Source organism: Pelophylax lessonae (genome assembly GCF_965119305.1).
Source record: "Pelophylax lessonae genome assembly, chromosome: 9".
NCBI lineage: Eukaryota > Metazoa > Chordata > Amphibia > Anura > Ranidae > Pelophylax > Pelophylax lessonae.
In genome coordinates, this window is record NC_138776.1 from 131,070,815 (window position 1) to 131,086,629 (window position 15,815).

Below are 15,815 nucleotides of genomic sequence, written 5' to 3' on the forward strand. Positions count from 1 at the left end.
TCACCTGATCCGAGCTATGCTATAAGGGCTTGATGCTGGATTACCCACTGTGTAACAGAGGAGCTGAGGATCGTGTGTACTGAGTGGAGATATTGCCTATGTGACCCCCTATAATTAAGGGGTCATATATTTCCGGTAAGGAGTACCTTACTAGATCACTGGGTGAAGTGTGGAGGTGAAGGTTAATCTGCACTAACATCAAGTCTCTGCTAATTTGTGTGACACCAAAGAGATGTGGACTGTTTGATGCTGCATATGGACTGTTTGCACTTTATAATGTTGAGCACAGATTGATTGATTTTTAGATTGTCACCAATAATGAATTTTTTGAATTAAGGTTTAATTATCTGCACAAGCACTTTTATGTTTGAGCGCGACACTACCCTTCTTTTAAACAATAGCATAGAATATATTAAGCAAATTAGAAACAATGATTCAATTGCAGTTAAAGGTGGATTTTGAAAGCTGCAGAGATGACCTGTGGAGGGATAGTTTATGCTACATACGTACAATTTATACAGCGCTTCTAGCGGACGTACCTGTTAGTGAAGCAAGCTGGTCCAAAAAAAAACTATTTAAAATCACATGAACCTTAAAATTAGGCTTTAACGGTTCAGGTTTGCTTTAAAGTGGACTCAAAAATGTAAACATATAGTAGGTTCTTTTTCAATTCATTGAGTAGTATTAATGCATTTATTGTCATGGAAGTGTGCACTCCTGTATCTATAGCCATGTCTCCATATTTCTGCAGTATGAGAGGTACTGCTGCATATGACTGGAAGTCTCATAAGATTTGGAAGGGTCATTACCGGACTGCTTATTGTAAAGGAAGCTGTATCTGAGGACCTTCAAGGCATACATATATCTCCTCAGTTCATTCTGTGGGTCTGAGTTCCTCCATTTTTTCCTGCTGCTTCTTGAATACTACACTACCAGTTATCAGATAACTAGTCATTGGGGTTATGCCAGCTGAGGAAACAATGCCCTATTCCTCTCCTATATGGCTGCCTAAACCAGTGTTTCTCAACTCTGGTCCTCAGGGCACACTAAAGCTGGACACACACTATCCAACTTTTGTGGTTAGATTTCCTTCAGATTTACCTTTTCTATGTAGGGCAAGGGCCTGCCAGATTGCATACAAATTGAAAGTGTTTAGGTTTGACCTCATATTATATGGCTTTGGTAAGTCTAAAGGAAAAAGTCTTCAGAAAATCTTATAGTGTGTATGGCCCATTAGAGGCCAGGTTTGCAAGAAAACTGAAATACATCAGAGGTGATATAATTTGCTGCTCAGTGGTTGCAGTATTCTAGTCTGCATCTCACCAAGGTAATACCTAAAATCTGCCCTGTTAGTGTGCCCTGAGGACCGGAGTTGGGAAACACTGGCCTAAACACACAGTGCAGAAAATGGCCAGGAACCCCACATTTGTAAGTTGCCCTCTGTTTGTTGCAGATTTATTCACTTTAAGGTTGTTACAAAGGACAAGGGGACATTTTTTATATCTGAATGAAACAGGACTTAACCTCCAGGTATGGAAAGGCTTCTTCACAGTAAGAGCTGTGAAAACGTAGAACAGACTCCACAAGAAGTAGCTCTGATCACCTCTTTAAGCTGTTAAAAAGAATAGCTGATGCATTCCTAAATGCACAATATATAACTGGATACTAAAATGTATAGGTAACAGCAGAGATTGTTTGTCCAGGGAAAAACTACTGACCTTCGGGGGATCAAAAAGGATTGTTTTCTCTATGGAGCAAATTGCATGATGCTTTATATTATTATTTTTTTACTTCCTCTGAATAAACTGTGGGTAAAGGGTTCTTTATGTTGACAATTAGTGGTAAACGCTGCCCCAGTTGGGAAACTGGGAGTTAATTGTGTTTCCCGGGTCTTTCTTGGCAGGTTTTTCCTGGGTCAGACCCCCTGGTCCTGTGTGTTAGGGACCCTAGGCGGTCTTACTGCTGTTCTGTCGGTTCGGTTCTGGACAGTTTGTTTTGGGTGGAACTGTTCGCTGCTGTTGCTGGAGTCTGGATTCCCAGTGATGTGTCGAGGTGAAAGATTCTTCTGCCTAGGAAGATTGCTGGAACTTGCAATCCTTCCTGAAGATGTCATCCATGGACTCCTTCCTATGCAGGTATGCTGGGGCAGCCATATGCCGGACTAGGGATGTTAAGGAATTGACTAGCGATGTTAAAGAATTGACTATACTTTACTTTGGACTATTGTATGCATTTGTCATCATGTTCAGCTCCAGAAGGTTTTACCCCCTTAATGACCAGGCCATTTTTTGCTATACAACACTGTGTTGCTTTAACTGACAATTATGCAGTCGTGCGACATTGTACCCAAATAAAATTTGTGTCCTTTTTTCCCCACAAGTAGAGCTTTCTTTTATTGGTATTTAAACACCTCTGCGGTTTTTATTTTTTGCGCTACAAACAAAAAGATATCGACAATTTTGAAAAAGAAAAACCACAATATTTTTCTACTTTCTTCTATAAAAAATATAAATAAAAAATCTAATGGGCTCTTTCACACGGCCGCTCCGCTGTTCGTATCCGCTGCGGGACTTTTTTTTTTTTTTCACGGAGCGGATGACACTTGTGTCATCCGCTCCGTGTGTCCGCATATCATCCCATCCGTTTGCGGATGATATACGGACATAATGTAAGTCTATGGGCATTGCGGATGTCAGCGGATGACACCGCTGACATCCGATTTTCCTTCCTTTCCGTTTTTTACACGGAGGAAAAATAAGGTTCTGTTCCGTTCCAAAAAAACGGAACAGAACTGAAAGGAAGAAAGTCGGATGTCAGCGGATGGTATTCCGCTGACATCCGCAATGCCATTGACTTACATTATGTCCGCAAATCATCCGCAAAAAAATAGGATGATTTGCGGACAAGCGGAGTGGCCGTGTGAAAGAGCCCTATAAGTTTGGAGTAGAGCTGCTCACTTCTCCAGAAATAACTCCAGCCTAAACTCATTAACATCCTAATTAGGTAAGTGGCTGGAGTTAAACCTTTAACTAGGTGCTTTAGTGAATTTGGAGTTGGAGTTAACTAAGACTGAATTCGGGTTTGGAGTTAACCAAAATCCCTTTGTGTTTTTCATAAAAGGAAATTTGTCTATTCTGAATCACTATTACACAGCAATGTCATCTATTATGGTTTATTTTAATTTTAAGGTATAGTTATGTATCTTATGTGTTTTAACCTTTAGATTTACTAATAGCAGACTACACAGCTGTCTAATTAGCAATCTTCATTCTTTATTCATCTTTTTTTTTTTTATAGTTAGTGAGGTTGAAAAAAGACATCTGTCCATCCAGTTCAACCTATGATGTGTGTGTGTGTTTGCTTTTAACCGTACATCGTATACCCCTGTATGTTGTGGTCTCTAAGGTGCCCATCTACTAGTTTTTTGAAACTATCAATGCTCCCTGCTGATACGACTGCTTGTGGAAGAGAATTCCACATCCTTACCGCTCTTACAGTGAAGAACCCCTTACGCACTTTAAGGTTAAACCGCCTTTCCTCTAGTTTTAGTGAGTGGCCACGTGTCTTATTGTATCTCCTTTCTCTGAATAGTTTGTTCCTTATGCTAGGGTCCTCAGTACAGTATTTGTACATTGATATCATATCCCCCCTCAATCGTCTCTTCTCCAGAGAGAATAGGTTCAGTGCTTGTAGCCTATCCTCATAGCTGATGTGATCCATTCCCCTAATCATTTTTGTTGCCCTTCTCTGGACTTTCTCCAGTTCCAGCACATCCTTCCTGAGGACCGGTGCCCAGAACTGGACAGCATACTCCAGATGTGGCCGGACCAGAGTCTTGTAGAGCGGGAGAATAATCTCTTTATTTCTGGAGTGAATCCCCTTTTTTATACATCCCAGTATTCTGTTGGCTTTGCTTGCAGCGGCTTGGCATTGCATGCCACTGCCAAGCCTGTTGTCTACCAGTACCCCCAAGTCCTTTTCCATCCTAGACTCACCCAGAGGTTCCCCCCCTAGTGAGTAGCTTGCTTTCTGGTTTCTGGCCCCCAGGTGCATTACTTTACATTTTTCAACATTAAACCTCATCTGCCATGTAGTTGCCCACCCCGTTATTTTGTTCAGGTCCGCTTGCAAGGTTTCCACATCCTGCATAGAAGATATTGGCAAGCCTAGTTTAGTATCATCCACAAATACTGAGATTGTACTAGATATCCCCTCCTCTAGATCATTTATGAATAAATTAAACAGGATTGGTCCCAGGACAGAACCCTGGGGGACCCCACTTTCCACACCCGCCCAATCCGAGTACTCCCCATTAATCACCACCCTCTGGACTCTCCCCTGGAGCCAGTTCTCTATCCAGGTACTCACCTTATGGTCCATACCTACCTTCCTTAGTTTGTACAGTAAGCGTTTGTGGGGAACGGTGTCAAAGGCCTTTGCAAAGTCCAGATACACCACATCCACAGGCTTTCCCTTATCTAGGTGGCAGCTCACTTCATCGTAGAAGGTTAATAGATTGGTTTGGCAAGAACGATTTTTCATGAATCCATGCTGATTACTACTTATAATACCATTTTCATTACTAAAGTCTTGTATGTGGTCCCTTAACACCCCCTCCAAAATTTTGCAGACTACTGATGTTAGGCTGACCGGTCTATAGTTACCCGGGATACATCTCGGCCCCTTTTTAAATATTGGTACCACGTTGGCTTTTTTTCAATCAGCTGGCACCATACCCGTCTGTAAACTATCCTTAAAGATCAAGAATAATGGTCTGCAATCACCTGGCTGAGCTCATTAAAGAGGAAGTAAACCCTCCTCTACAACTTGTACCTATAGGCAAGCCTATGATAAGGCTTACCTATAGGTACTGTAAATATCTCCTAAACATGTACCGTTTAGGAGATATTTACCTTACATGTCGCCAGTGACGTCACTGGCGCATGCGCTCTGAAGGAACGGCCGATCGTGCCGTTCCTTCAGAGCCCCGTGCCGTGACTGTCGGCTTCCGCGCGCGTGCGCGGGAGTGACGTCACCGCGGCTCCGGCCAATCAGATGGCCGGATGCCGCGATCCTGGAAGACGGGGGACTAGACATGTCGCCCGTCATAGAGGTGAGTGAGCGGCACGGCGGGGGCTCGTTCTGAGGTAAGTATTGCATAATGAGCTAATATGCGATGCATACTAGCTCATTATGTCTTTCTTTTGCAGGGTGTAAAAAAAAAAAAAAAAAACCAAACGAGTTTACAACCTCTTTAAGAACCCTCGGGTGCATGCCATCCGGTCCCGGGGATTTATTTATGTTAAGTTTCTCTAGCTTAGCTCTAAGTCTATTTTCTGTTAGCCATGGCGGCACTTCCTGAGGTGTATTATTTAGTTCGGCCTTACAAGCAAGGTTCGTGTAGCCCCCCGATTCTTTTGTGAAGACTGAAGAGAAGAAATTATTTAACACTTCCGCCTTTTCTCTGTCCTCAGTGGCCATATTTCCTTTGTCATCTTTTATGGGGCCAATGTGTTCTGGCCTCGCTTTCTTACTGTTTATATACTTAAAGAACTTCTTGGGGTTCTTTTTACTCTCCTCCGCTATATGTCTCTCGTGTTCTATTTTAGCCGCCCTGATTTCATCTTTACATTTCTTATTACACTCTTTGTAATGCTTAAATGCTGCCAATGACCCCTCAGTCTTGTATTTTTTGAAGGCCTTTTCTTTAGCACTAATATACATTTTTATGTTGGAGTTTAGCCACCCAGGGTTTAGTTTTGCTCTTTTAAATTTATTTCTCTTTGGAATGCACTGGCCAATCCCCTTGTTAAGTATGCTCTTGAAGCACTCCCATTTTTCCTCTGTGTTCTTTGTTCCCAGGGTTCTATCCCATTTGATGTTTTCTAGCAGCGAGCGCAGTTTAGGGAAATTGGCTCTTTTGAAATTCAGTGTCCTTATATTACCCTTGTGCTTCCTATTACTGTAATTAATACTGAAACCAATTGACCTATGGTCACTGTTTCCTAAGTTGTCCCGTGTTTCTATATCCTTGAGCAGGTCTGTATTGTTGGTAATCAGTAGGTCAAGTACCGCATTGTTTCTTGTCGGTGCATTCACCATCGGACCCATGAAATTGTCCTGCAAAACATTTAGGAACTGCCTAGCCTTGGCTGAGTGTGCAGTTCCTTCTGCCCAGTCTATATCTGGATAATTATAGTCCCCCATTATAATGACATTTCCCATCCTTGCTGCCAATCCTATCTGTAACATGAGGTCCTCCTCACTCTTCTCCCTCTGGTTGGGGGGCCTATAGCATACGCCCAATATTACCTTCCCCACCTTGCCTTCCCTTTGAAGCTCTACCCATAGGGATTCTGCCTCGTCCTTAGCTCCATTATTAATATCATCCCTCATATTTACCTGTATACTGTTCTTAATATACAGACATACCCCTCCCCCTTTTTTACCTTCTCTATCCCTGCGATAAAGGGAATACCCCTGAATGGTCGCCATCCAGTCATGGGAGCTGTCAAACCAAGTCTCAGTTATCCCCACAAAATCTAAGTCCTCCTCAAACATCAGCAGCTCCAGCTCTCCCATCTTGTTGGCCAGGCTTCTGGCATTGGTATACAAACCTCTTAATTTTGATCGGTTACATATATCCTCATTTGTTTTTATTAGGCTGCTCTCTTGATTTTTCCCCATACCCACCCTGGGTTTAGGAGCTCCGAACACCCTACCGCTAATGCCCCCATTTCTGCCCTCTGAATCTTGCTTTCCACTGGCTAATTCTACATCTGTACCCTCCCCCCCATTCCCTAGTTTAAAAGCCCCTCTAACTGTGTGGCCATCCTCTCACCCAGTACGGCTGCACCCTCCCCATTTAGGTGCAATCCGTCCCTACCAAAGAGCCGGTGGCCGACTGAGAAGTCAGCCCAGTTCTCCAGGAACCCGAAACCCTCCTTACTACACCAGCTCCTCAGCCACTCGTTAACTTCCCTAATCTCCCGCTGGCTCTCTGGTGTGGCTCGAGGTACAGGTAGTATTTCGGAAAATACTACCTTGGAGGTCCCACTCCTCAACTTAGCTCCTAAGTCCCTGAAATCGTTTAGGACTCTCCATCTTCCTCTGCCTATGTCATTGGTACCCACGTGTACCATGACAGCTGGGTCTTCCCCAGCCCCACCCAATAATCTGTTCACCCGATCCACGATGTGCCGAACCCGAGCGCCCGGCAAACAACAGACTGTTCGGCGCACACGGTCTTTGTCACAGATTACACTGTCTGTCCTTCTAATAATTGAGTCCCCTACCACCAGCACCTGTCTTTCCTTAGCCTTTCTCCCGGCCTCACTGGAGGAGTTCTTCCCCTGGCAGCTAGGGGCGTCACTCTGCTCCAGCAATGCTGGTCCCTGACTGTTTTCCCCAACATCACACAACGGGGCGTATCTATTGGGGTGCTCCAGCCCAGGATCACCCTCCTTGCCTTGTCCCCTTCTACCCCTCCTAACTGTCACCCCTCTACTCTGCTCTGATGCCTGCACCTCCAATACTCTGCCCACCTCTGTGCAGACCCCTGCCTGCACCTGACTGGTACGATCCTGGCTCTCCTCCGGTATGGACATTCGTCTCAGTGTTGCCAGCTGCTTCCCTAGATTCAGGACCTGGGCTTCCAAGGAAGCAACGTGCTTACATTTTGCGCATTTGTATTCGCCCTCGATCACATGTCTGAGGAACGCATACATATCACAAGATGTACACTGTGTCGCATCTCCACACCCGCCGGGCATTGTACCTACTAATCTAATCTAATGGGGATTTAGCGATTTAAGTCTATCCTATGTGGCTATTTCCTGGCTTCCTAACTCTACCTTCTCACCCTCTGGTACTCCGCTACACTCACTTGACACTCAGTTGCACAACACTCACAATCTCACAGCCCGGTCGGTCGCACAACACTCACAGTCGCACAGCCCGGTCAGTCGCACAACACTCACAGTCGCACAGCCCGGTCAGACGCACAACTCGGTCGCACAGCCAGGTCAGACGCACAACTCTGTCGCACAGCCCGGTCAGGCACACAACTCTCAGTCGCACAGCCCGGTCAGACGCACAACACTCTCAGTCGCACAGCCCGGTCAGACGCACAACGCTCTCAGTCGCACAGCCCGGTCAGACGCACAACACTCTCAGTCGCACAGCCCGGTCAGACGCACAACACTCTCAGTCGCACAGCCCAGTCAGACGCACAACACTCTCAGTCGCACAGCCCAGTCAGACGCACAACACTCTCAGTCGCACAGCCCGGTCAGACGCACAACTCTCAGTCGCACAGCCCGGTCAGACGCACAACTCTCAGTCGCACAGCCCGGTCAGACGCACAACTCTGTCGCACAGCCCGGTCAGACGCACAACTTTGTCGCACAGCCCGGTCAGACGCACAACTCTCAGTCGCACAGCCCGGTCAGACGCACAACACTCTCAGTCGCACAGCCCGGTCAGACGCACAACGCTCTCAGTCGCACAGCCCGGTCAGACGCACAACGCTCTCAGTCGCACAATCCGGTCAGACGCACAACACTCTCAGTCGCACAGCCCAGTCAGACGCACAACACTCTCAGTCGTACAGCCCAGTCAGACGCACAACACTCTCAGTCGCACAGCCCGGTCAGACGCACAACTCTCAGTCGCACAGCCCGGTCAGGCGCACAACTCTCAGTCGCACAGCCCGGTCAGACGCACAACTCTTTTGCACAGCCCGGTCAGACGCACAACTCTGTCGCACAGCCTGGTCAGACGCACAACTCTGTCGCACAGCCTGGACAGACGCACAACACTCACAGTACACTCAGGTAGCAACAGGTACTCCCAGACACTCAGGTAGCAACAGGTACTCCCAGATACTCAGGTAGCAACAGGTACTCCCAGATACTCAGGTAGCAACAGGTACTCCCAGACACTCAGGTACTCAGGTAGCAACAGGTACTCCCAGATACTCAGGTAGCAACAGGTACTCCCTGACACTCAGGTAGCAACAGGTACTCCCAGATACTCAGGTAGCAACAGGTACTCCCAGATACTCAGGTAGCAACAGGTACTCCCAGACACTCAGGTACTCAGGTAGCAACAGGTACTCCCAGATACTCAGGTAGCAACAGGTACTCCCAGATACTCAGGTACTACACTACACCCTCAGTCACTGTTCAATCTCAGTCACCAGTCTTACTTACCTAGTGTGTGTCCCTTTAAGCCTGTCACTAGCAGTTCCTGGCAGTGATTCCTCTCTCAGTCGGTCAGTCTCCACTCAGCACCCGCCTCCCTCGGTCACTACCCGGTCAGCTAGTCTCCTCTGCTCCTCTCTGTGGGGGGGGGGTTCCCGCACCGCTCGCCGCAAGGGACAGTTTACTGCACGCCGCCCTCAACAAGGGGGGGAGGGGGGGGTTACTGCACCGCTCACCGCCCGCTTCCTTTCAGGGTGTAACGCTCCTGCGTTTCTTATATGGTGTGGATTTTCAGCTGCAGAAATAGTTCCACGTCAGTAGTCATGTAAGAGATATGCTGAGATACCATTCCCAACCTCAATGACTCATCATGTGTGGAAGGTCTTATTTCAGCCAGTAAATACACACAATTAGCAAGCTGGTTCCTAGAATGACTTTATGTATGTGGTAACACAATGATGAAGGTTGAGGGATAGGTTGAGTGGAGGTGGTAGGTGATAGACACTTGAAGGTGAGACAGTAGCAGATGGATGCAGGAAGGTTTAGCAATGTTGTATGGTAGCAGATGACAGAATAGCAGGTGGACATACAAAAGAGATCAACCCAGTGCAGAAAAGTAGCAGTAGTCTCAAGAGCTAGCAATCTAGTTATGCAGATGTGATAAACAGTCTTTACTATGCAGAGCTAGATAGTGTAAGCTTAGTATAAGTTTATAGAAAATTCCCCTGCGGGGTACTTAGCACTATTAGCGATACAGCCGAAGGGTGGTTCAGGAGAGGCGGATGATCCAGTAGCGGGATACAGGGATCAGCGCGGCAAGGTTCCGTCAGCGAGGTAAGCTTGCAAGCATGGAAGCTTCAAGCAAGGTTAGCATCCAGGTAAGGGTGTTTGAACGAACACATGTGAGTGAGAACCGGCGCTTTAAATAGCCATCTAGTCCGGCGCTGGGTGATGACAGCTCCAGTCTTAAAGGTGTATGCGCACCTTTCCAAAAGTAAATGGTGGGGCGCATACACTTGTGGAAAGTGTAATTTAGGGTACCAAAGGTACCGGAACATTACAATACCCCCCCCTTAAGGCCTGCTCCTGAAGGCCTCTGGAGCTGGTTTGTCTGGGTATCTCGCATGAAAATTGCAGATTAATCTAGGGGCATGTATGTCAGAGGTGTTTAGCCAGGTGTCGTCTTGGGGCCCATAGTTCTTCCATCTAACCAAGTACTGAAGTCTTCTTCTGTAGATACGAGAATCCAGAATCTCTTTTATCTCGTATTCTTCTCCACCTTCAACTTGTACAGGAGGGGGAGGTGGAATATTAGGCCTTATTCCTTGGTCCGGAACATGGGGTTTTAGTAGCGACACATGGAAAATGGGATGGATTTTTAGGTCCATTGGCAATGTAAGCTGCACTGCAGCTTTTCCAATAAGTTTCTTGATTGGGAAAGGTCCCAAGAACAGAGGTCCAAGCTTTTTGCTAGGGATCTTCAGTCTCAAGTTTTTTGTTGAGAGCCAAACGAGGTCCCCGATAGTATACTGTGGAGAAGGTCTTCTACGAAGATCATAGTACTTCTTTTGTTGACTGTGAGCGTGTGCAATGGTAGTATTTAGTAAACCCAGAGAATCCTTTATTTGGGTAAGATAGTCTGAGGCTACTGGGTTATTTGAAGGAAGGATGCGTGGAGGGAGAATAGAGGGATGGAACCCATAGTTCAAGTAGAACGGACTCTGCTTGGTTGTACTTTGAGTTGCGTTGTTGTAGGCAAATTCTGCCAGGGGGAGAAGATCCAACCAATCATCCTGCTGGTAAGAAGTGTAACAACGTAAATACTGCTCGATGCATTGGTTGACTCTTTCAGTCTGTCCGTTGGTCTGCGGATGGTAAGGAGAAGTGAGCTTCCGCTCAATCCGTAGTATGTGACATAGTTCTTGCCAGAATTTAGAAATAAATTGGGATCCACGGTCAGACAGAAGAGTTTTTGGGATACCATGTAATCTGAAGACATGTTTCATCAGGAGTTCTGCCGTTTGTTTGGACGAAGGTAGTCTGCGAATGGCAACGAAATGTGCCATCTTTGTCAGATGGTCCACTGACACCAAGATGGTATTAAATCCTTTGGAAGGAGGCAATTCTACGATGAAGTCCAATGACAAAACCTCCCATGGAGTTTGGGGTATTGGTAGACTGCATAGTAGACCGGATGGTCTCGTAGTGTCAATTTTGGACCTGGCACAGACATTGCATGAAGAGACGAATTTTTGTATAGATGTTTTCATGTCAGGCCACCAGAATTGTCGAGAAATCAAATTGAAAGTCTTTGTCATACCCATATGTCCTGCCATAGGCACATCATGCGATAATTCCAAGATCTTGGTGCGTAGGGTAGGTGGTATGTAAAGTTTGTCGTTGTAGTAGAGGAAGCCTTCTGCATCAGTATTTAGCTGTGGTGGGGGTGAATCCGAACTTATACCATGCAGAACCTCTTCCTTTAAGGAACGGACAACTCCAATAATGCGTTTGTGAGGTATTATAGGAACGGAAGGGATTTCAAAGTAGTTTTCTTCAGTTAGTCGTGATAGTGCATCTGCCTTTTTGTTCTTATCTGCAGGTGTGTAGGTCACTAGGAAGTTAAACCTTAGAAAGAATAGTGACCATCGTACCTGTCGATGCGAGAGAGTTTTGCTAGTCTGAAGATATTGGAGGTTTTTATGGTCCGTGTATATAATTATTGGTAGTTGGGTGCCTTCGAGTAAATGTCGCCAATTCTCCAGAGCCAATTTTATAGCAAGCAGTTCCTTTTCACCCACGGGGTAATTTATCTCGGGACTGCTCAGGGATTTAGAAAAAAAAGCGACTGGATGAAGTGGTGAAGTGTGGGTAGGTCGTTGGGAGAGTATTGCTCCTACTGCCATGTTTGACGCATCTACCTCCAGAATGTATTGGAGGGATGGGTCTGGATGGCGTAATATGGGAGCGGAAGTAAACCTTGTCTTTAACCACTTGCCGACCGCCGCACGACTATCTACGGCGGCGGTCAGCCCCTCACAGGCAAAGTGACGTAGGTCTACGTCGCTCGCCTGTGAGGGTTTAGGGAGCGAGCGCGCGCCGCCGGAGGCGCGCTCCCGCTCCCGCGTGGTCACGGACCCCCCCGCGCGCGTGACCGGCGGACCCGATCGCCGCCGGCCACTCTGCGATCGGCGGGGGAGAGGGAGAAAGTCAGGCAGCTTGTGTAAACAAGCTGCCTGTCATTCTCCTCTCTGTATGAGAGCTGATCACATGGATCTACTATGTAGATCCATTGATCACTCTGCATACAGTTGAAGCCACAGCCAATCACAGTTAGAATCACGCCCCTAGGGACACACACAGCCCCTCCCTCTCAAATAAAGTTAACCCCTTCACTACCAGTGTATTTTTACAGTAACAGTGCATATATATAGCACTGATTACTGTAGAAATGTCACTGGTAACCCCAAAAGTGTCAAAAATGTCAGTCAAGGGTCCGATCTTTCCGCCGCAATGTCGCAGTACCGCAAAAAAAATCGCAGATCGCCGCCATTACGCGTTAAAAAAAAAAACAACAAAAATGACAAAAATCTTTCCCTTTGTTAGTAAACGCAATAACTTTTGCGCAAACCAATCAAAATACGCTTTTTGCGATTTTTTTTACCAAACATAGGTAGCATAAAACAAATTGGCCGAAAATATTAAAAAATTTTGATTTTTACATTTTTTTTTGGGGGAATTTCATATAAAAAAAAGGGAAAAATATTGCTATTTTTGCAAAATTTACGCTCTTTTTTTGTTTATAGCGCGTGATCAAAAAATCGCACAAGTGATCAAATACCGCCAAAAGAAAGCTCTGTTTGTGGGAAAAAAAGGACGCCAAATTCGTTTAGGTACAGCGTCGCACGACCGCGCAATTGTCCGTTAAAGTCACGCAGTGCCGAATCGCAAAATACCCTCTGGTCGTTTAGCAGCCAAATCCTCCGGGGCTTAAGTGGTTAACAAGTGGAAAGCCTTATTTGCTTCTTCTGACCATTTAAATGGTATTTTTATGCTAGTGAGCTGTGTGAGGGGTCTCACAATAGCAGAAAAGTTTTTTATGAACTTCCTGTAGAAATTTGAAAATCCCAGGAATCGCTGTAGCGCCTTGCGTGTAGTTGGTGTAGGCCAATCCTGAATGCAGGATATTTTACTCATGTCCATCTCGATTCCTGTTTTGGATATGATGTAGCCTAGAAAGAGTACCTCATCTTTATGGAACAAGCATTTCTTCAGCTTCACATAAAGATTATGTGCAAGCAATCTCGATAATACAAGTCTTACATGTCTTATGTGTTCAGACAGGGTCCGTGAATATATAAGTATATCGTCCAGATATACCACAACACAGACATCTAGTAAGTCTTTAAAAATATTGTTTATAAATCGTTGGAAAACTGCAGGGGCATTGCATAGGCCGAATGGCATCACAAGATATTCGAACAATCCGTATCTAGTTCTGAATGCAGTCTTCCACTCGTGTCCATCACGGATTCGAATGAGATTGTATGCTCCTTTCAGGTCTAATTTTGAAAAATAGGTAGCTCCACGCACCTGCTCAATGAGCTCAGGGATAAGCGGTAGAGGATAGCGATCTTTTATTGTGATAGCATTCAATTTCCTGTAGTCGATGATAGGTCTGAGACTTGAATCTTTATTGCGAACAAAAAAGAGTCCTGCTGCTGTGGAAGAAGTGGAAGGTCTAATAAAATCTTTTTCCAAGTTCTCATCCAAATAGGTTTTGAGATGGGCAAGTTCATCCTGTGAAAGAGGATAAACATGACCGAACGGAAATTTGCTATTTGGGAGTAGATCAATGCTACAATCATAGTCTCGATGAGGAGGTAATGCTTGAGCATTTTTCTCAAGAAAAACCTCAGAAAGATCCTGATAACATAGTGGTGCAATCTCATCTGTCACCACAGACAGAATCTTCCCGGAAAACGGGAGGTTACACGTTTCCTCGCAATAACAAGAAGGGAAGGTCAAGGACCGTTTCTTCCAATCTATGGTTGGTTGGTGTGTGTGCAACCAGGGAAGTCCCAACACAATGGGAAAGTGGGGTGATGGTATTAAATCAAAGGTAGAAGTCTCCCTATGAGACTCGTTAATAGTGACTAGAAGTGCTTGTGTCTGATCGGTGATCGGACCAGAGGATAACGGAACACCGGTAATAAGACTTACTGAGACAGGTTTGAGTTTAGAAATAATAGGAATTTTATTTAAAGCAGCAAAACATATATCCATATAATTTCCACAAGATCCTGTGTCAATCATGGCCTTAGTAGTAATCCTGTTCTGGTCCCACTGTAATGTCAAAAAAACAGAAATGTAGGGGTTAGTGAATGAAGTTGTCAATCCTCCTAGGGAGACATGTGAACACTCACCCTTCTTTTTGTTGACTAGGGGACAGACGTTTATCTTGTGATCCGGGGATGCACAGTACAAGCAGAGATTTTCATTTCGTCTTTTGGCTTTTTCCATAGTTGATAGCGGTGGGCGTATGGTTCCTACCTCCATAGGAACGGCCAGACTCCGAGAGGAAACGGATAATGGCATTCCCATCTTTTCAGCCTTTCTTTCTCGTAGTCTTCTATCTATGGTAATACTGAGTTGTATTAATGCATCCAGGGTTTTTGGCAGATCCGCTCGGGCGAGCTCGTCCTTAACGGCTTCTGATAGGCCAAGCCTAAATTGGGTTTTCAGAGATGCATCATTCCATTCTGAATCAAGGGTCCATCTCTTGAACTCTGCGACAAAGTCTTCTACAGGCCTCCTTCCTTGTTTCAAGGATCTTAACTGAAGATCAGCAGTACCCTGCCTATTGGGGTCATCATATAGGCTAGTGAGCTCTGCCAGGAACAAGGCATAGGAGTTGAGAAGCTGGTCGTTTTTCTCAAAAAGAGAATCTGCCCAGGCTCGAGGATCGCTTGATAGGTAAGAAATAATAGTACAAACCTTAATGTGATCAGTAAGGTAGGTACGAGGTTTTAGCAAAAAAAGTAACTCACATGCGTTTTTAAATTCGCGAAATTTTTTGCGATCGCCTGTAAATACCAAAGGGGGATTTATCTTGGGTTCAGTGGACTGAGCAGAGGTAAGTTGTGTCAGTCTAATTACCTGCTGCGACAGAGCCTGATTGTCTTCTTTTAATTCAGCAAGTGCGTGTATTAACGCAGATACTTGCTGTTTTAATTGTGTCACCTGAGTGGTTATTTCTGCTGAATCCATTTTTTGGTTCGTTCAATCTGTAACGCTCCTGCGTTTCTTATATGGTGTGGATTTTCAGCTGCAGAAATAGTTCCAGGTCAGTAGTCATGTAAGAGATATGCTGAGATACCATTCCCAACCTCAATGACTCATCATGTGTGGAAGGTCTTATTTCAGCCAGTAAATACACACAATTAGCAAGCTGGTTCCTAGAATGACTTTATGTATGTGGTAACACAATGATGAAGGTTGAGGGATAGGTTGAGTGGAGGTGGTAGGTGATAGACACTTGAAGGTGAGACAGTAGCAGATGGATGCAGGAAGGTTTAGCAATGTTGTATGGTAGCAGATGACAGAATAGCA